This window comes from Pelecanus crispus, chromosome 2 (assembly GCF_030463565.1).
Source record: "Pelecanus crispus isolate bPelCri1 chromosome 2, bPelCri1.pri, whole genome shotgun sequence".
Taxonomy (NCBI): Eukaryota; Metazoa; Chordata; class Aves; order Pelecaniformes; family Pelecanidae; genus Pelecanus; species Pelecanus crispus.
Genome location: NC_134644.1, coordinates 8,027,926 through 8,048,240, shown reverse-complemented (window position 1 = coordinate 8,048,240; position 20,315 = coordinate 8,027,926).

Genomic DNA, 20,315 nt, shown 5'->3' with positions numbered 1-20,315 from the left:
TGCCACCAATACTTTGCAGCATAATAAATCTGAAGCTAAACACGCAACAATTCTTTTCTTTGAGATCTTACAGACCATCCTGGAATCGACTGCTTATGATTGCTTTTGGAAACCTCACCTCTTTTTACATCTGCAGCACCAAGCAGTAACAGGCTGATGTTTTGGGGCAGTCTCACCCACTTTACTCCAGAAGGAAAGCGTTGTTACTGCCTACTGTACTGTCTGAGGCCCAACACACTCTATGCCAAGGAAGAAATTCTGAGATTATCACACAGAGAAGGCTCACAGAAAGTGCATTTGTGGTTCTTCAGCTCTCTGAATTCTTCCCAGTTCACTGGGAAGTATTTCCAGACTTTTACTGCTGAAAACACTTTTTGTTCTTGTGCCCACACATATCTGGTAGAACTATGCCTCTGCCTCCTTTAAACGCTCTTTCAGCTAATGTACTGCATTATGCATATGGTTGGAAAAGAAAATGAAAAGCAGACTCCTCTTGAAGCCTATTTGTACTACTATGTGTTCATTTGCAGGACTGACAAAAATCGTGCAATATTGGAAACGAGTATCTTTCCACTGGTTTTGCATATAATCTGTTATATTAGATTTTGATTGAGGTTATCTGTCTAACTTGTAGCCCTATATATGCAAATCAAAAGCACTAAGTATTGTGTCTGGCTAGCAGCCAGAAAGTCTGAATCACAATCAATAGAAAACACAAAGGAAATTTTCCTGTATCAGTAAGGAGGAAATTAGATGCTTTACAGGGCTTTGTCCATTTCTTCTGTGATTCTTTACTACTAAGAAAACTGGAGGCTGAACAGCATAATTCCAGTTAATTGAAATTTTTTTGTATATAGAAACCAATATTAAAAAAGCTATTATTTATCTCAGAAGGTACTTTGATCATTGCAAGGCTCTCCAGGCTCTCAGAACCAGCAGAGGTTGTGTGAACCTTGAAAAATCGGCTTCAAGGTCTTTTATCAAGCTGTCATGGTTCAAAAAAGAAAATGTGTTTTTCATGTTTGTACCTAATCAGGTCTCCCAGACACTTACTTTCTATGCAGAGATGACACTGAGAGTATTATTCTTATTTTAGTCTTAGACTATAGTGATGCAAATGAGAATCTGGACTTACCTGTCACCATAGCCTACAGTACAGTGCTGGCACTAACGTGAACCACACGGCATGCTTCAGGTGACGTCATCATGCACCCATCTGATTTACTGTGGTTGCATCTGTTCTTGTGGTACAAGTACTATGGAGTATGTGGGCAACTGCAGGAGAACTATGGCTCTGGGGCCGTGAAGATGGGAGATAATGAGGCAAGCATTGCATCTGGCAAAAAACAGGGAGCCTCCTGCCAATCCTTGCACCAGTGCTCATGCCTACCATGGTATGGCTCTCTACCTACCAAATTAATCCGTTTCATGGGCCTACTAGCCAGAAGGACGAGATGTCACCCAAAGGGACCTGGACAAGGTGGAGAGGTGGGCCTGTGTGGACCTTATGAGGTTCAACAAGGCCAAGTGCAAGGTCCTGCACCTGGGATGGGGCAACCCCTGATATCAATACAGGCTGGGGGATGAAGGGATTGAGAGCAGCCCTGTGGAGAAGGACTTGGGGGTACTCGTGGATGAAAAGCTGGACATGAGCCAGCAATGTGCGCTTGCAGCATAGAAAGCCAACCGTATCCTGGACTGCATCAAAAGCAGCGTGGCCAGCAGGTCGAGGGAGGTGATTCTGCCCCTCTGCTCTGCTCTGGTGAGACCTCACCTGGAGCCCTGCGTCCAGCTGTGGGGCCCTCAGCACAAGAAGGACATGGACCTGCTGGAGCGGGTCCAGAGGAGGCCACCAAAATGATGCGAGGGCTGGAGCACCTCTCCTACGAGGCCAGGCTGAGAGAGTTGGGGTTGTTCAGCCTGGAGAAGAGAAGGCTGCAAGGAGACCTTATTGCAGCCTTTCAGTACTTAAAGGGGACCTATAGGAAGATGGGGGCAATCTTTTTAGCAATGCCTGTTGTGACAGGACAAGGAATAATGGATTTAAACTAAAGAAGAATAGATTTAGACTAGACATAAGAAAGGAATTTTTTACAATGAGGGTAGTGAAGCTCTGGAACAGGTTGCCCAGAGAGGCAGTGGAGGCCCCATCCCTAGAAACATTCAGGGTCAGGTTGGACGGGGCTCTGAGCACCCTGATCGAGTTAAAGCTGTCCCTGCTCACTGCAGGGGGGTTGGGCTGGATGACCTCTAAAGGTCCCTTCCAACTCACAGCATTCTATGATTCTATAATTCTACTCATTTCAAATGAAGGCTTCTGAAAATTTTTGATATGCAGGATCCATTGTCAAGCTGCACAAGATCTGTAACTGACACAAGGAAAGAAAACTCAAAAAACTGCCCCTGCCTTTGGCTGTTTGGAGAGAAATTAGCAGTCAGATTAAATTAGAGAAACAGCCTAGAAAGTTCCTGTGAAACTGCTCCTCTCTCACTTCCTCTCCTCCTCATTATGGTCCGGTTGAGAAGACATATCGCTGACTCAGTGGGTGCATCAGTGCAGTGGCTCTGGAGTGACCAGCACACCAGCAGAAACGGTGTGAGCAAGAGGGAGAGAGCCATAGGGTGGAATGGCTCAACCAGAGCACACAGCTTTAAAACAGCACCGTGTGCTGCAGGGCTTCAGGTGATGAGAGAACTCATGTCAGTAACCACGCGTGTACCAGAAGGCGTCTGACAGCCTCGAGAGGAAGCACAGCCACCTGATCACACCACCTCTCCTTCAGCATAAACATTTGTCAGTCTTTGCTGCTGCTCTTATGTTCCTGGGGACCTTCTGGGGCCCAGAAGTTCCTCTCTCATTAACCTCATTATCTCACCTTACTTCAGCCAGTTTGGCTTTCCTGACAGGCTTGCAATTTCCCCTGCAAATTTCCCCACAGAAGACCATTTTAATTGCAGTTTTGCTGCAAACAATGCAATTTAGCTGTCTACAGGTATTTCCTCACATTGACTGTATTGCACCTGACTTGAAAACTGCTCCCTGCGCTGTGCTGAGTGTCAGCATGTAGCAGGTGAGAGTGTGAGTGTGAGTAGGGGCAGACAGATTGTAGGGGTGTCCCCCCTCTCTGGCCTCTACAGAAAAGACTTGTGCAGGGACTACTGCATCCTGATACTGCTTTGTGTTAATTACATTGTACTGTTGATTAAGTTAAGGAGCCCTATGCAGCAGGGTCGAACTCAATCTATTAAATGTGTTGAACAGAAACTGAACCATCAACTTTACGCATGCTTATGAAAGTGAGCAGCAAACTGGAGAACAGAGAAAGATGGAGAACAAAAATGGAAGGATGAGAACAAGAGGTAGAATATGAAGCAGAGCAGAAAGGGACAGGCAGTAGAGGAAGTGGAGAGATCAATGTGGACAAAGGTTAGCCTAAGAAGAAAATAAAGAGAAAAACAGCTGTGATGAATGAAGCACAGTAGGTTCTGGGATACCGGATGCCAGTAACAGCCAGACAAATTCTTGGGCATCCAGATTTCAGAATATATTGATTTTCAAGTATTTGTCTTTAAATCCTGGAAACATTTTAAAAAGGTTTGAGAGTCCCAAGTAGGAATATACTTATATACATACATAAGAAATACTGTGGTTGATCTGAGAAATTCCAGTATTTATCCTGGTGTGATATAGGCGTTATTTATAGAGGGAAATTTAGTCCTCGAAAATGGGACTTGCAGGTTTTAGTGGCTCCAAAATACTTACACATTGCATGTGTGAAAAATCTACCTGAAATGCTCACAGAAAGATTAATATATGTAGTCTGAAGAGAAAAAACAATAGTTATTTTCATAGATAGGTTTTTTTCTGTAATAAAATATATAAGTGCTTGGCAATATGACTAAAAACAAACTTTAAAGAATTAGCAAAAAATGCTGGTTTTAATAAAGATTTAAAAACCACCAGCAACTCACATAATTCTCCCCCTGCATCACTTTTTTTATACACACTTTTTCACTTAAATTTAAAGTCTTAAAAAAATCTCTACATATTGCATGCGAAATATCAGCACAAAAGTTAGCTGGTGACATATTATTTTACTTATGGCAACTACAGCTGATACAACCAAGGCCCAAAGCAAAGTTTTATGGCTATTTTATAAACTTAGGAATGTACTCTGGGAATTTATCATGGAAAAATTGACTCAACCTGTGTTTAAGGAATAACTAGGGCAAGTCCTGGGATGGGGTGTAGTCCAAAATGCACGTGCTGCTTCTGCCGAGTTACACGTATGGCTTGGTGACGGGGAGCACTTGGGTGGTATGAGGGAGAGGCAAAATGAGGCTGGTGGGTTTGGGATCCTCTCCTGCTGCCCCCCCCGAGGGTGCATGAAACCTCGAAGTACTTAGGGTGATATTCTCAAAAGTATTTTGGTACCCGTTTGTCTGTGAAATTAGTAATTTAGATGCTTGCACGCCTCTGAAAACACGGCTGTTAGTAGTCAGATTGACAGGATTTAATGTGGAAAAAATAATTTTAACTCTAAAAGTATTTGCGATGTTGCTTGTTTGTATGATGGCTGCATTTGTCCCCAAAAGACAAAAAACCAGAAGGATAAAAACGTGATGCCTTACTGTCTGAAATAATTGGCAATTCCTTTATTGTATAGCAGGGTCTTATTAACACTTCATTTTATGGGGAGTCAAGCTCCTGAAGTCTAGCAGCTGTAAGAGGATTTTGGCTTTGTGGGGTTTTTTTTTAATAAATGTGTCTCTAATCCTCAGAGCTGCAATGAAAAGTTTAAAAATATGACGGGAGGACCAAAGGTCATATTGGAGATCTTAAAGGATCAAAGGAGAAAAATAAAAATAACCCCACATTGCGGTATTATTAAAGTTATAAATATGCTTAAGGCAATAACATCAGGGGGAGGCTGATTCATGGGGGTTTTTAGGTTTAGGAGTTTGGTCATACTGCCTTTATGTTACTTCCTGAAGCTTATTTTACATTATCCACCATTATTCATATAAATAATCTACAAGAAGAAAAGGAATGAATTTAGATTTAAAACGCTAAATGTGGAAAATAAGTGATATTATTGTAGGAAACAATTCTGCATAAATAATGGAATGGATTCTACCTTTTTTTTCCTTATTTTTTTAACTTTCAAGACCATACTAGCAATGAAAAATGTCATGCCAGTTTTTTGGTAGACAGGTTTATTAGTGATTTTCTCACTTGTTGATTCAAGGGGTCAGTCGTTGTTCCCATATCCCTTCGCAGCACCACTTCGTTGGCAGAAGAGTTTATATAAATGTTGGGGGAAAGCGGGTGTCACAGAACCGCTCCTCTTTTTGGGGGGGGGGGCTGCCAGGCTGCCCCAGGCACCATTTACTGTCAGGGGGAATTCTGCTTCCTCGGTCCATGTGCCCTTAATATCCCTGTCTGATCAGGTGACAAAGTTGTTAACCCCTGTGGTCTCATTTCTGGGTCTGTTTTCTTCCGTGACATCCTGTAGGAACCTATAGGACAGTTATATATGACATTAAAGAAGACGGTTCATATTTTTATTTGATTCTGTATGGTTTTAGAAAAGTGGCTACAGACTATACCTGACCTAGCTTTGCATCTGTTAAATCCTGAGACTTCCGTAAGGAGGGAAATAAATCTGAATTCTTGTATTTCTTCAAGATAGCCATCACAATCCTCTATTTTTTCAGAAGGTAACATTTCATGGAAAACACTTCCCCTTCTCCCTTCAATGCTTATAAATCATTGTTGTATAGAATCCCGTAAGATTTGTTAGAGGTAATCATGGTGTAGACTCTGTGAATACGTACACGCACGGCTTGGAACCCCGTGACAGTGCGCGTCTAAATGGTGCGATCAAAGGTCTGTGGCTGTAACGGGCTTGGTCTGATTGCCAAATTCAGACAACGTACAACGGTGCAGAGACTGTGAAGGGAAGAAGAGTCACTTCGAAAACACAAACTCGTCTTTGGATCCAGAATGTATGTTTGTTTCCATGCGTACGAAAACCACTCGCTGTTTTAAGGCAAAGACATCTCTTTCTCTTTGCTGGCCAAAAACCTCAGCCCTGAAGCCCGCCTGGCAGCCGGGGTGGCACGGGCACGGTGCTGCTCTGTGCAGCGCGCTCCCCAACGCCCGCCCCCGGCGCAGCCACAGGTGAAGGGGTTCTGCAAGCTCCCCATTTTCGGGTGACTCCCTACCGCCAACAGCCTTTCCCCGCGGGCTGCGATCGGCCTCTTTTTTATTGCTCGGCTGAATTTGCCTTCGCGTTTGGAGGCTTTTTGGAGGGAGGGGGCGGAAAAACCTGTGTCGTGGAGCGGGCTGGGGCGCTCCTGGCCTTGGAAGAGGCGCCCCGGCAGCGAGGGGCAGGGCAGCCCGGCGGCTCTGCGGCCGGGAGCGCGGCGGGGGCGGGAGCCCGGTGCCCGGTGCTCGGTGCCCGGTTCCCGGTGCTCGATGCTCGGTGCCCGGTGCTCGGTGCCCGGTGCCCGGTGCTCGATGCTCGGTGCCCGGTGCCGGTGCCCGGTGCCCGGTGCTCGGTGCCCGGTGCCCGGTTCCCGGTGCTCGGTGCCGGTGCCGGTGCCGTCCCGCGGGGCCGCTGCAGCCGCCGGGGCGGGCTGGGCGACGCGGGGTTGCGCAAGGGCGCTGCCGGCCCGGGAGCGCGGCGGGGCCGGGGGGTGGGAAGGGGCTGCCTGCGGGGAGAGAACCCCGCTGCAGGGCACGACCGGGAGAAGTCCTGGGGGCAGGGAGGTGAGGAAGCAGCCCGTCAGGTCGGGAGGGAAAGGAGCCGCGCCGCCCTTGCGCCTTGTTTGGCGAGGCGAAGCCCGGCTTTTTCGCCCGCCGCCGTGCTGCGGCAGCCCGGGGGATGCGGGCGCGGCCCCCGCTCCTCTCCCCCCGCCAAAGGGGCCGGCAGGGCGGCCCGGGCCGAGCGGGAGGCGGCCGGGCCGCGGGGCAAAGCCGTGCCGTGCCGTGCCGTGCGCTTCCTCGCTTGCGGCAGCGCCCGGGCAGCTCCTCCCGCCCCGGCCGGGCTCCCCGCGGGGCGCGGGGCCGGCCCCGCCGCCGAACATCCGCGGTCGCTCCGCCGCCCGGCCCGGCCCCCCGCGGCCGCCGGCAGCCTCGCCCGGGCGCCTTCCCCTTTTCGGGTCTGGGTGGCGTTCGGGTGGTTTGGGGGTTGCGTTTGGTTTTTTTTCCCCTCTCTCTCTTTCGGGGAGAGTGCGGCCGGGCTGGGCGAGGGGAAGGAAACTTTCTCACCCCCCCAGGATGCTCCGGATATTTTTGAAAGGGCGGAAGAGTGAGAAAGCAAGCAGCGTCTGTAAGGGCATCTCATCCTCTTGAGAAGGTCCCCCCTGACACCTCGCTGCCGGGATTAAAGGCCGGAGCTGGAGAAACTCCTCCCCTTCCCTCTGCTGCTCCCATCCTCCCCTTGCTCTCCCCCCCCCCCCCCCCCATTTCCTAAGGCCATTTAAAAAAAAAAAAAAGAAAAGAAAAAAGAAAATAAGGAGCCTGGAGTAACTGCGGCCGGTGGGACAGTGGGGAGAGGTGGAAGAGGAGCCTCCCTCTCCAGATCCATCGCCCAGCACCACGCCTGGGTGACGGGATGGGAAGCACTGCCATGGACAAGAAGAAAGATGCCTCCAGCAGCAGCAGCAAGAAAAGCTCCAGCCAGAAGAAACTCATGCTGCGAGTGCACATCCCCGTAAGTGGCTCCTTGCCCTTCCTCCCCCTCGGCAGCTGGCGTGGCGGGGCGCTGGGGCCCGTTTTGCGCTGACATGGGGCGCGGCGAGGGGCAGGGGGAGGTGGGTCCTGCCGCTGCCGTCTGGAGTTCGGGGGGTGCTGGGCTGGGGGGTGCAGCCCCTGCCCCAGGCAAGTGCTCCACATCTGGGGGGGTGTGGAGCATGGGGGGCTGCCCTGGTCTCTGCCCCCCGTGCAGTGCTGGGGGCTCAGCGTGCGCTGTCCGTGGCACGGAGGAGTGAGGATGACTCCGGCCGCAGCGCTGCTCCTCTGCCCCGCACGGGGGTTGGTTCAGTGTGTCTCGTCCAGTTCACACGCAGGCTCGCGGTACGGCTTCGCGAAAGGTCTGTTCACCCCCAAACGCTGGTCTCAGCATCCCCAGGTTTGGCTCTGGGAACTGTCCCTGCCTTGTGGCTGAATCGGAGTGGCTAATCTGACTCTTCCCTCTCTCAAGACTAATCCACATCTGAATTTCCCAGGGCTGGGGAAGCCAGAGCTCGCTCAGATTTGGACACAAGCAGTCTGTTTATTGCCGAAAGAGCAGGGACAGTTGTATTGCTATGGTGGAACAGACTAGTGAGCCATGCAGTCTGCTCCCTGACTCTGGTTTGGTTTGTATATTCACGCTATAAGGAAACGTGCAAGAAACTAATATATAGATACAGAATAACCTCAGACTGAAAGTTTCGCTATTCCCGAAAGTTTCGCTATTCCCAGTGAGTACTAAAAGGCTGGCTGGCTCTGTCTTCAGAGTTTACATGCCTTTCAAAACTTTGATTATTGTTTTTTCTTTACTGTTAGGATGTTCTTATAATCTATGTAACTATTTAGGTTTTTATTCTCACTCACAATGTGCTTTTGGTTTCAGTGCTTCTGGCAAGAAGTGGCAGAGTCCCTGTATATTTTTCTGTGCAATCTGGTTTTGTTTTTTTTTTTAATCTCATTATATGAAAGTGGGAAACAGTCCTACACGTGTCTCTGCCACACCACCAGGGAGCAAAAAGATATTTCTGGTTCTAAGTTTTTCCTTTGTTCTAGGGAAGAATAAGAAGTCAAAGCAAATTTATTAGGTGTCTTGAGTGTGTGGAATAAAATGGAGGAGAAATACATGGCTCTTCTGCAGATTTCGTTTTTCTCTGGAGAGGAATGCAAGCCCAGGAGCCTAAGCCAAACTTCTGGAGCTCTGAGTGCATTCAGTACGAGGAGAGAAGGGTCTGTTTCTGCTAACATGGGTGTTGCCTGTGCGTTTGTGACTGGAGTTTTTAGGCAATAATCTTTGCCATGTTACCAGTAGTACTTCACAATAGGGATGTAAAATACCAAGAAAATAAACTGTACCACACCGAAGCACCACTCACCCTCTGCACCTTATTGCCTTCCACTCTGCCTGCTGCATTGCCTCTGCCACCTCTTTCCATAGCCCCCCACCTCTGACTCAGTCTAGCCAGGAGCTTCGGTGCAGCTGGATCTCCACCTCTGCTCCAAGAAGCTGCATTTTCTGCCAGCTGAAGAGCCATAGGTAGTTTGGGAGATGCTGTGGTTGGTGCAGGATTTTACAGGATCCATCTGGTGCTTTTGAAATACCTTCTGACCATCAGATAACTCTGACCACACCAGTACTTATAGCAGTTCTCTCCATTTTATGGTTGTGAAGCTAAGGTGGAAAAAGTGCCTAAGTAACTTGTTCGCACTTAAGCATTATTGACAGAAGGCGGCTAATGCTTTTTCCTAATTGCCTGCCTAAGCCCATAGACAACCTTTCTTCATGAGTGTTGGCTTAGTTCTCTCTTGGATGGAACATCATTAGTAGTGGCCGTAATTTTTCATGTTCGTTAATCTCTTGGCTTCTTTGCTATGCAGTTTGTCACCCAGGTAGTGGTAGTTGCTCAGACACAAGCCTGCAAATGCCTGATACTGCACTGAAGTTGACATGAGTTTTATTGTTCACCGAGCTGGAAGCAATTCAAAATTTGGTAATGAGATAACACCTTCCATCCCTCCTCTCCATCCCCACAATATGATCCTTCTGTTCCATTCTGCATCATTCTAGCATTCCTGAAATGGACTATTGGGCCCAGGATCTTTCAGGTTGTACTCACATTTTTGGTGGTTTTCTGCTATCTGGCAGAGTTTAAATACGACTGTGCTATAAGAAAGAACATTTTTCTCATTCTCCTCATTTGACAGTGGAATCTGCATTTGAAAAGATCCATTTAGACTGTTTTTTTTTCTCTTTCATAACGTTTTCTTGGCTGTTGTTTTGAAGCATCATTCCTATTATTTCAGTGGCGCCTGTCAGTGTAGCTGTAGTTGTCAAGGGAGCTTTCACCAGACAGTAATTTTAATTTTGTTCATCCTCTTCTTTGTTTTGCTGTGAGATCATGTTTATTGCTGAGACATGTAATTCTTGCTCATTGAGATCTTCAAATTAGGAACAAGAGAAGGACTAACAAGGTCTGAGTAGGAGGGGAGAGAGGAGTCAATTCTGAATGAGAAAGCAGTGGGACAGAAAGGTACTGTTGTGATGCGGGCTATCCTAAAACATATTTATTAATCACATAGAAATGCTGACTGAAAAAGTAATGACAAATATTGTGAAAAAAAAAAGGTGAATAATGCAAAATATGCTACAGTTAGGTTAGAGGATTGTGGAATAATAGACATGTCAGTGAAGAAAGCTGTATGCTTTTCTTCCCTCTCCAACATATTTTTATTATTTGGGTTTGCCCGTGACAGTGGGAAAAAATGGATCAATTCAAGAAAGTTGGGTTTGTGTCTTGCAACACTCCAGGGCATTTCTCAGGTATGTCTTTCTCAGCCAAGAACAAGACACGATAGAAAAAGTCTGGGAGCACTCTATTTTCACCTTCTTTCTGTGCTCAGTTTCCTTTGGCACAAGTGGGGGGTGCCCAACCCTTGCTTCTGGGGATAGTGGTGGACCACTAAGTTCCTGCCAGGTGGGTTTCCTAGCTGTTCTCAACTTGTCGTTCAGTAGCCAAGAGTAAAGTAGGGGCCACTGTATTCTGTTAGCTTGGCAGGGTAAACTGGGGGCCACTGTATTCTGTTAGCTTGGCAAGAAAGTATTTGCTAAATTGCTGGACTAATTGAACAACTTTTTGTTTTGTTTGTTTGTTGTTTTTTTTGCAAATACACAACTGACTAACAAACTAGTAATTTAGATGGACCATAATATAATTGCAGGAGCCCTTGTAAAGTAGAGGTCATATCAACCTCCGTCTTTCCCAGCAGTGTGTTCTGAAGTCTTGAAATTAGAGATGCCTCAATGGAAATTTCTGGTCCAAATATCTTTGAAAGCTGCCGCAGATTTGAATAGAAACCTTTGTCTCTAGATGCATCACATCTGTAATACGAAGACATTAGCGTTATAAAATTCCTTTTTAAGCCATTAGAAGTTAATGCTTGCACATTGCTTTGAACATTTTAAAAACTCTGTTCTAAGACAGGACACAATTGTCTGCTGAGTAGGAGCTCACAGCAGTGAGATCAGCATGTTCTTTTGTCATCTTGCAAAATTCATCTGTTCTAATGTTAATGTTACCATTATAATCCCATGTTGCTTCAAAAAAAAAAGAGAGATTCTGCTCTTGTTTACTTTGAATTTCATCTGGGATAATTCAGTCAGTGCCAGTGAAGTTACGTTGTATTTACACTTGCGCAACTGAGGGCAGAACCTGTCTCAAGAGCTTCAGCATGGCAAGTGCCAAGCACTTGCTGCTCCCAGCAGGTGGAAACTGCAGAACCTTGGCACTTCCTTGGATTTTTCCCAAATACATCACAAGGTGATTTTTTTATTCAAAAGAACAAAGACGTTTTTTCACAATAAGGACAAAAGTAGCATCTGCAAATGAATATAAAAATGTCTTTCATTCCAGTGAAGTGGTTGTTGCCTCTGGTACTTCAGCCCTGACAGCAGAGTTGATGGCCTAGAAGGATGCTCTTGGAGATCATGATCCTTTATTGTCAATGTCACACAAACATCTCTGCACACTTTCTCCCATTTCTTTGTCAACCTCTGTGATTTTGAACAGACTCCTCAATGTGCAAATTTATTGCTGTTTCCAGGCCTGTTGTTATGTCGGGATGCCAGGCTGAAACATCAGATGGCTTAAATATTTCTAACCCGATAGATGACAATGATGTTCTGACAGCTAGTGTTGGCTCGCGCTCTGCCCCTCCATCTTGCTTTCCATGCTTGCAAAGTCATTAATGGTTGCATGCCTAATAAATCACTGTGAAATGATTTTGTTCTGTCACAGTTTTTGTAGGGTGCTTCTTGTCTCCAGTAATTGCTGGGTGGGCTGATGAGAGTCTAGGGATCACTTTAGGAAGCTGCAGATGAGGAATAAGCTGGTAAATTCTTTCAAAGGAGATGAAGGAATCAGCTTCCAATGTGATCTAGGAATGAAAAAAATGTTTGTTTTCTTGGGAAAAGGAGGTGGGGGAACAGGGAGACAGAGAAGAGAGAAATGTTTCCCTAAAACTAAATCTGCAACTGTCCTCCCCCTTGCTCTCACAGGGCAGACTCTGAATTGTCCTGAGCCTCTGTGGCCTTGAAGTTTAAATTTGGATTCCTCCCTAAAGGGCTGATATATTAAGGATCTGAAAGGGCAAAAGATATTTGCTCAGGAGTGTTGAGATTGCACTTTGCATCTATCTGAAGAAAAAAAGAAAGGATTCGTGTTTGTAGTCATAATAGCTGCCACTGTAATTAGGGAAGCTCTTAGTCTTTTTGGTTTTAAAGCATAACACAAATTGATCATCAACTTATTGAAAAGTACTGCTTCTTTAAAACATCACTTTTTCTGGTAGGAGATTCTGCTCCTAAATGGTCTCATCCAACTTCCTTTATTTAGACCTGTGAGCCTGTGAGGACTGTGGGCTCAGAGGAATGTGAATTTCCTTGTAGGAGTAAGTCATGAATGTGGAAAGAACCTCACAGAAATGTGGATGGTGAGACTTCTGGCCTCAGGGAAGGTTACTTACACTGTGCTTGTATTGGGAATTACTGAAACAGAAGAAAATGTCATGCTTCTAGCGGGATCTCAGGAGTGAAGTGGAAAGCAGTGATCTCCACCTGGGAGGTTCCAGTGCCTGTTCACAGACCTGCAAAGTTCATCTTATGCCAGATTTCACCTGGGCACTACATTGCATTCAAGGGAGCTGCTCAGATGTGATCAAAAGCAGAATTTGACCCTGAAGACAGGATTCAACAATCATTTTGTTGATGATGTATGGACAGTTGTGGAGGTAGGTTGTTGTGCCTGTGTGCTGGCTTGGCAGGGGTAATGGGAGTAGAAAGGAGCCAAAACTGTGTCAGCATGGCTGTTGGTAGACCAAATTATGGACATTCATGTTGAGGGAAGTACCACATATAATTCTCATCCCTTTGAAGAAGAGCTGAATTTATATCAAAAGGCATCCCATGCATAGGGAATAATGAAAGAGCAGAATTGGTTACAAGAGAAATAAAGCATCAAGGAAGGCATCAGTAGCAGACAGGAGATGTCACAGAATATGTCTGTCTGGCATAGAAATGGCCCCTTTGTGGGCTATGTTACCCTAGACTGATCATCAGGCTTTGACAATTAGCCTGCTTTCAGGGCCTGATCTGGTTGCAGAGGACTGCTGTCTCAATTTTCTACTATTGTTTGCACTGTAGACATGCTGGAGAAAGTGTTACGGCCTAACAAATAGGGAAAGTTATTCATGTCTTCAAACACACAAAAAAAAAAAACCAGCTTGAATGTGTCTTGAATAGAGTATGGTTTTTCTCCTGGAAAGGAAAGCTTATGTATACACATGAATATAAGATGCCATCAATAAATATATTATTGGTGGTTTGGTGACATAGTGCTATGCTGCTGCTGAACTATTTCTAGTACTAGCAGTGAGTTGAAACAGTGATGTATATGACAATTTCTGCTGCAGGATGATTTTTGTGTTTATTCTTTAGGTAGTTGTAGAAACAGGAATATAATGCTTTAGTTTAGTGTTTGCTTCTGTACTGCTGTCTCTCTTAAACTGCTTGCATATAACTACGTATGAAATCTTTAAAGCATGAAAGCGTTACTTACATGGTAGAGAACCAAAACATAACATGGTACTTAAGTTTTTGACATTCAGGTTTCATAGAATGGTATGTAGCATCCTTTAAATTTTCATATAATTTAGCATGACAGTAAATTACATTATGTAAGTGTGACTTAGTGGGATGTACAGCAAATGCATTGCAGTATGTGTTTCATGGTTGTCATTTATATCACAGACCGTGATTGTTCAGACCTTATGGTTATTATTGCAAAGGGTGCCTGTGACCTTCTGCTCCAAAAACAGAACCTATGTCATAGGCTGAAGACTTAATCTATTTTTGCAATCAGGGTGATAGAGCTATATGCCTTTTCTAAGCTGCTGGAGAACACATTCGTAGATCTGGAGTTTCATTAGGAAGAAGTGTGTGCATAATAAGCATTATCTGCCATGTTATGAAGCCTTTATCATAATTTATTTACAACAGACATTGTGCAATTTTCAGTCATCTTTTCATGTCGGTAATGCTGCTGGAACAATGAAAATGAGAAAATACCCTGCTTCTGCAAGCTGAAGAAGGAAAGGCTATCTGCATGGTCAGAGTGCTGGCTCACAGCACTACAAAACACAGGATTTTCCTGCTCAGTTAGTTGTAGACTTACTAGTGGTCTTTTACGATGACTGAAGTTCGGACCTGGTTTGTGGAAGCTATGTGCCTGTTGATTGCTTTAGAAAAGTTTGGAAACAGGTTTTCTCTGGAATTAGAGAAATCAATACTTGGTGAGCTAGATTAGGGGTAAAATTTGAATCCAAGAATGAAGAAACATTTCAGTGAAGACAAGCTCTCCACAGAAAAGGTATAGTTGTAAGAATGTGATGGACTAAACAGGTGCCATTAGCATTGCCTGTAGCCTGTTTAGTGGAAGAAATGGATTATTGTTACCCGCACGCCACTTATTTTGAATGGACTCTATGTCGAAATCGGGAAAGACCTGGAATTAGGCACAGAATCCTGAAATGTGTCACGATGACACTATTGTTACTACCTAGCTATAATCTTTGACAAGTTTCCACAGATTCAGGACTGTTCTATGCCTTCAGGTAGTTGTGCATTTAATATGTTTGCTAAGCCTGTGTTGTCTTGCTTTTGGTGATGTGGCCTTTAAAAGGTGTAACTGCTAACAAGTGCTTTTACAGAATCATGGAATAGTTGAGGTTGGAAGAGACCTCTGGAGGTTGTCTAGTCCAGTCCTCCTGCTGACCCTGTGGTTACCTAAAGCAGGTTGCTCAGGACTGTGTCCCATCAGATTTTTAATATCTCCAAGGATGGAGACTGCACAATTTCATTGCTCTGAAGGAGTGCATTTGGGCAAGTGAAAGCTCCTTGAGACCAAATATTCTTCAGCCACTACACAGACACATTGAATTTAACTCCACAGCTGGCTGGATCTTGTCCCAAAAGCATAGCGTCCATCTGGGGAGTGAAATTGGATTTGGCTGTGCAGTGTAGAGACTTCTGGGAAAAGTACGCTCTGAGATGGGAGTTGAAACTGGAGGCACAATAGTCCCAACAAGGCTTGTAGAAGAAAGGGACAGTAAGGAAGAAATAAAAAAAGGTGCTTAGTCAGTGTTATCACAATGCATATGGGAGTTTGCCAGCTTCTCAGCAGAGCTTTGCATCTTCTGGAATGTGGTTTTCATCATGCATTGTCATTCCTTTTGCACAGATTAATCAGAGGGGGATTTGCTGCTACGGAGTATTAATCATGGCTTCTGTGTTGGAAGTGTGATCTAAACCAAGAGGCATGAGGAGAGACAGTTCAGGGATAAGAGCACGAAATCATCACCTAGCTGTCGGAATTGCTATCTGCTGCGTTGCCTGAGGTTGAGCAGAGGAGAGTCCGTGATGTAAGCTTGGCATTGCCGAATGGCTGAGGCTTGAGATCCACAAAGAATAAACTTTTAGAGTATCAGTGTGCCACATTGAAACACTGAAACGCCTTATGGGATGTTTTTTCCATCCATGACTGAATGCTGTTGAGCTAGATGTCTATGTATGCATAAGGATACATATGTTAGTAAAGACAAACTCTCTGAAGAATTTAAAGCCCTGGTAGATGTTATAGACTGGAGGCAGGTGAGAGGAAATGATGTTGTCTCTGCAGTACTGATACTCAAGTAGATGGTTGGAGTTTAAGCAACTTGCCCCATGTTGTACAGGAGTGTGACAGTTGGACTCATGAAGTCCTGAGACCGAGTTCACTTAACCACAAGCCCAATCTTCTTCCTGTGGTTTTTGTCCCATAAGGATCTATGTACAAGCTCAACCTAAGTCAGCAGTATTGGAAAGTATTTTTCCTTTTGCTTTTTGAAAATACGCGTGAAGTGAAAGGATTCCAGTCTAATGGCTACAGACAGTCATGCTGTGTCCTAAAATAACACTGTTAGGACTCTTTTGGCAGTCTGATCAGGAAGACCAAGGATTGAGGATATTAGATAAATTAGAGGAGACTATATTAACTTCCAGTATCAAAAGTGGTACTTCAATAAGTCTGCCTAATTATCACAACCTCCATGTGGTTCATGTGGTTGTTGAAAGCTGTGAAATGTTAGTCTTTTTTTTTCTGAATAGGTGGCACATCAGTTGTAGAGTTCTTGAAACAAGGCATCTGCAGCCATTTAGTGTGTAGTCATCTATAAACTCAAGCAGATGGGGTTTGGGACATCCGAAATGGCACTTTACCAGCCACATTCAACCTACAGCACCCTCCAAAGAGTTTGCAGGTATCCTGTCTCCATTTCTGCACTCCACTGACTTGTCCTTCCAGTTGCTGGAGCTGGGCATTCCCCAATACTGCTGCCAACTACTGCAGGGGAGGAAGTACCAGCGTGGTCTCAAAACTATTCTGCTTGGATACTCCTTCCACTAATGCCAGATCAACTCTACATTTTTATGGGAAAATGGAGAGCTTCTGCCATCTGAAAAGTTGAGCCAACTTTATTCATAAACACAAAATTTATAGCCTGAAATGAATGGGAGGTAGAAGATGTTACTCAGCTGTTCTCTTTGCCCTTTTATTTAGCTAGTTGATGTTAAAGGTAAATACTAATTTAATAGACTTCTTTTAATTGGGTGATGATTAATTATACATTTTCCATATTTTTTTATGTTTTTGAGAATGACTGTATGTGCTCTAAGCTATGCAGAGACAGGAGAGTACATGCCAGCGTTTTTCTTTATAAAGTAATACCAGTAATTCAAAAACTGCAATTACTTCAATTCTTTTTTCTGTATCGTGTACTTAGAGTTCTGGCTCCTTTCACTGTGGCAGACCTGCGGAGGCATCATCAGCTGGCATGCAAAAGTTGCTGTTAAATGAACTCTTGTGATTTTCAGCAGTAAAACACTGAAGTCAGTAAAAGAGGAAACATGCCTTACTTAACCATGTACGGCAGTGGGCTAGTCTCCATTACTTAGTAAGACAGAAATGTTTTTCACCCAGTGTTCATCAGCTGTCCTGGTGGACCTCAACCAATAGTTACCAAGGCATAGCAAGCTGCTGTTCAGCAGTTGGCTTTATTAACAGACTATGTGCATCCTTCTATCCCACCGCAATGCTGAATAAAACATGTTGCCTTACAATGCCTTCTTAGTTAGCCAGCATGTTTTATTTCATGTTGTGCATTGTTAGATAAAACAAGTGAGTGGTAACCTGGTAAGCCTTGGTAACTCATTCACTTTTGTTGTCCATCTGTCTATAATCTGAGATCCAAAAATCAGAGAACAACAGATGACTCAAATTTACTTGAAATGTCATTCAAAAGATTAATCCTTGAGGAAAAAAAATAGGTACTAAGAAGCCTAGTAGTTCAGAGATGGAATTTTTAAAAGAACTTAGGCACATTAGGTCCCTTAGGTCCCCATTAGGCAACATTCTCTTGCGCCTGATGGCTAAAATGGAAAAAAAACCCACCAAAACCCCAAGTCAGAAGCTTGTTTTTTATGAAACAGAGATAGAAAGTAATACTAGGAAGTAATTTGGGAAGAGATAAATAGCAGCTGTTCTCTCGATGATAAAGACTGAAACTAATACTGATACTTAGTGCAGTGCAATCTGTTGGGACACGCGATAAAGTCTGTGTACGACCTTATGTTTGACTGAGAGTGACCACATATCATTGCATTACATATGATTACATATGATAAAGGCCTCAGAAAGAAATTCCTTTTCTGTTCCCTTCAGCTTTTCAATGTAACTTGAGAAAAAGCTGCAAGCATTAAAAATTTGGGAGGATTTTTTATTTATACATTTTTTACCTGTGTAAACTTTTAAACTTTTGCTAACTACTGTGGGCATTTAATGTGTTTAGACTCACTGTGGGTAGTTATTTCAAATTTACTTTCAAATATAAATGTTTTAAGAGGAAAAATATATTTTAATGCCATAATCTATATATGCTTTTTGTCAGCATGTTTATGAAGCAGAGGTATTTGCGTTTAAAGGTATTTGGAGTTCTGCAAGTCAGTGTCAATATTGCTTTGTGAGCTGCTGGGAGAGATGGGAGGACACAGGGGAGCTCCTCAGGTTGTGAGAAGCTGATGGGGTAACCAACTTAGTCTCTGAAATTTCTGTATACATACCAGTTGTAAAACAAGCTTTTAGCCTTGACTGTATTTGGGTTGAAGTAAACGAGGAAGAGGCACACATGTAAAAGCAAAGGCTGGTAATGTCAATGGCAGTGACCAGTATATGCAGTTTAATGGATGAGAGTTGGAACACACAGGCTGAACATCTGGGGACATAAATCTGGGGATCACCTTCTCTTGGAGGAACAGTAAAATCTAATTTCTCTGGCCTTTAGCAACAAAATTAGAGGAAATACTAAGTATACACTCTAAGGAGACATCCATTTCCAGAGAAGATATTTCTAAGAGTTCATTTCCAGAGGGCAATAGGTACCTTTGATTACATTTTATGGTCTTGAATGTTCTGTGCACTTGACTAGGTTAATTTAAAAAACACGTAAGGACACAAGTGCAGAGCCTGTGCACGTGAAGGGAAGCTGCCCTGTGTGCAGCTGCTTACTATAAATGGAATACATTCAGTGTGTATGTACAAGCTGGCAAATTGTTCATGTTGCAGAGAAATGAACTATGGTGGAAAATGCAATAGATATTTAATTATTTCAGAAAAAAACCACATTATGAATATGCTTCTGCCTGATGTTAAAACATCTGGATTTAGTTTCTAGCTGTACTAAGATTATTTTCACTTTCATATCCTGTGTTTTAATGTCACAAAACAAAAAGAACAACGAGCTGACTTTGTATCTTGACCTTTAGGCTGGTTTTATTTCTGGTGGGGTTTGGGTTTTTTTGGTTTACAAGACTAAGTTATTTAAAGTCCAGTCACCTGGGATATTGTGCTAGGAGATTAACACATAATTTGAGTCCTGCTGTCCCAGATAGTTGTAACTTGGACTTTCTTCTTCCTTGTCTCTGTCTGCTTCCCTGCATACGGTCGTTGCTGTAGAAGGCCTCCAAGTCATGTCATGTCAAATAATGCATGGTCTTCAGAGCTCACTGGGGGAGAGAAAAGTCTGGGAACAATGTGAACAGGCACAGCCAGGCACTTCCACTAATTGTTGATGTGGACGATGGAATACAAAAGCAGAAGGAGGGAGGGGGGAATGGAAATGTGTCTTGGTGTGGATACGACTGTGTAAAAACAAATATGCCTGGGCTTGCTCATTGGGAATGTGCATGTTGCACAGGAGAACTCCCACAACAGGAATCTTCTGCTTTAGTCTGCCCCTGCCAGATAATTTTAGAAGGTTTCTTTTTCTATTTGTTTACCTCTAAAGGCCTTCCTGGCTATTTGGGGATGTGGACTTGAGCAACCATGAATTGTAACAGGTAGTGGCAATTTACTGCTGAGCTAGCTTGAAATTACCTGTTAATTATTGGTTCTATTTATTTCATATTGCCTGAATATTGGGAATGGGGAATTTCAATGAATTAATTATTAATGTAACATGCTAGTGGCATTTCAAAATATATTCTGCTGAAGTGGTTTTAAATATCTTAAGTGACTCTCTCCCATGCTGTGTCCTCTAACCCAAAGCAGGCTGAAGTGCTCGGCAGATCAATTATATAGAATAAATAAAACAGAATAAAATTACATATTTGGGGGTTTTTATCCATAATGAAAAAGAGAATTTCCTCTGAAGAGCTGTTGTGCTGAAATATCTACACTGTATTTTGCATAAACTCTGAAAAAAATCAGGTAAAGACAGTGATGAAGGGATGACCATTTGGTAGATTGAGCCCAAAAATGGAACAGATATCCTACAGGATGGGAGCTATATGAAATTATGAGCAATTGAAAATGAAGTTAGTAAAGTTAGTGAGATTCATAAAGTAAAATGAGTAGATTTATACTTTATTACACAGTGGAACTTTAGTTACACAGGGAAGCTACCAGCCCATGCTGGGATTCATCATGCCCTG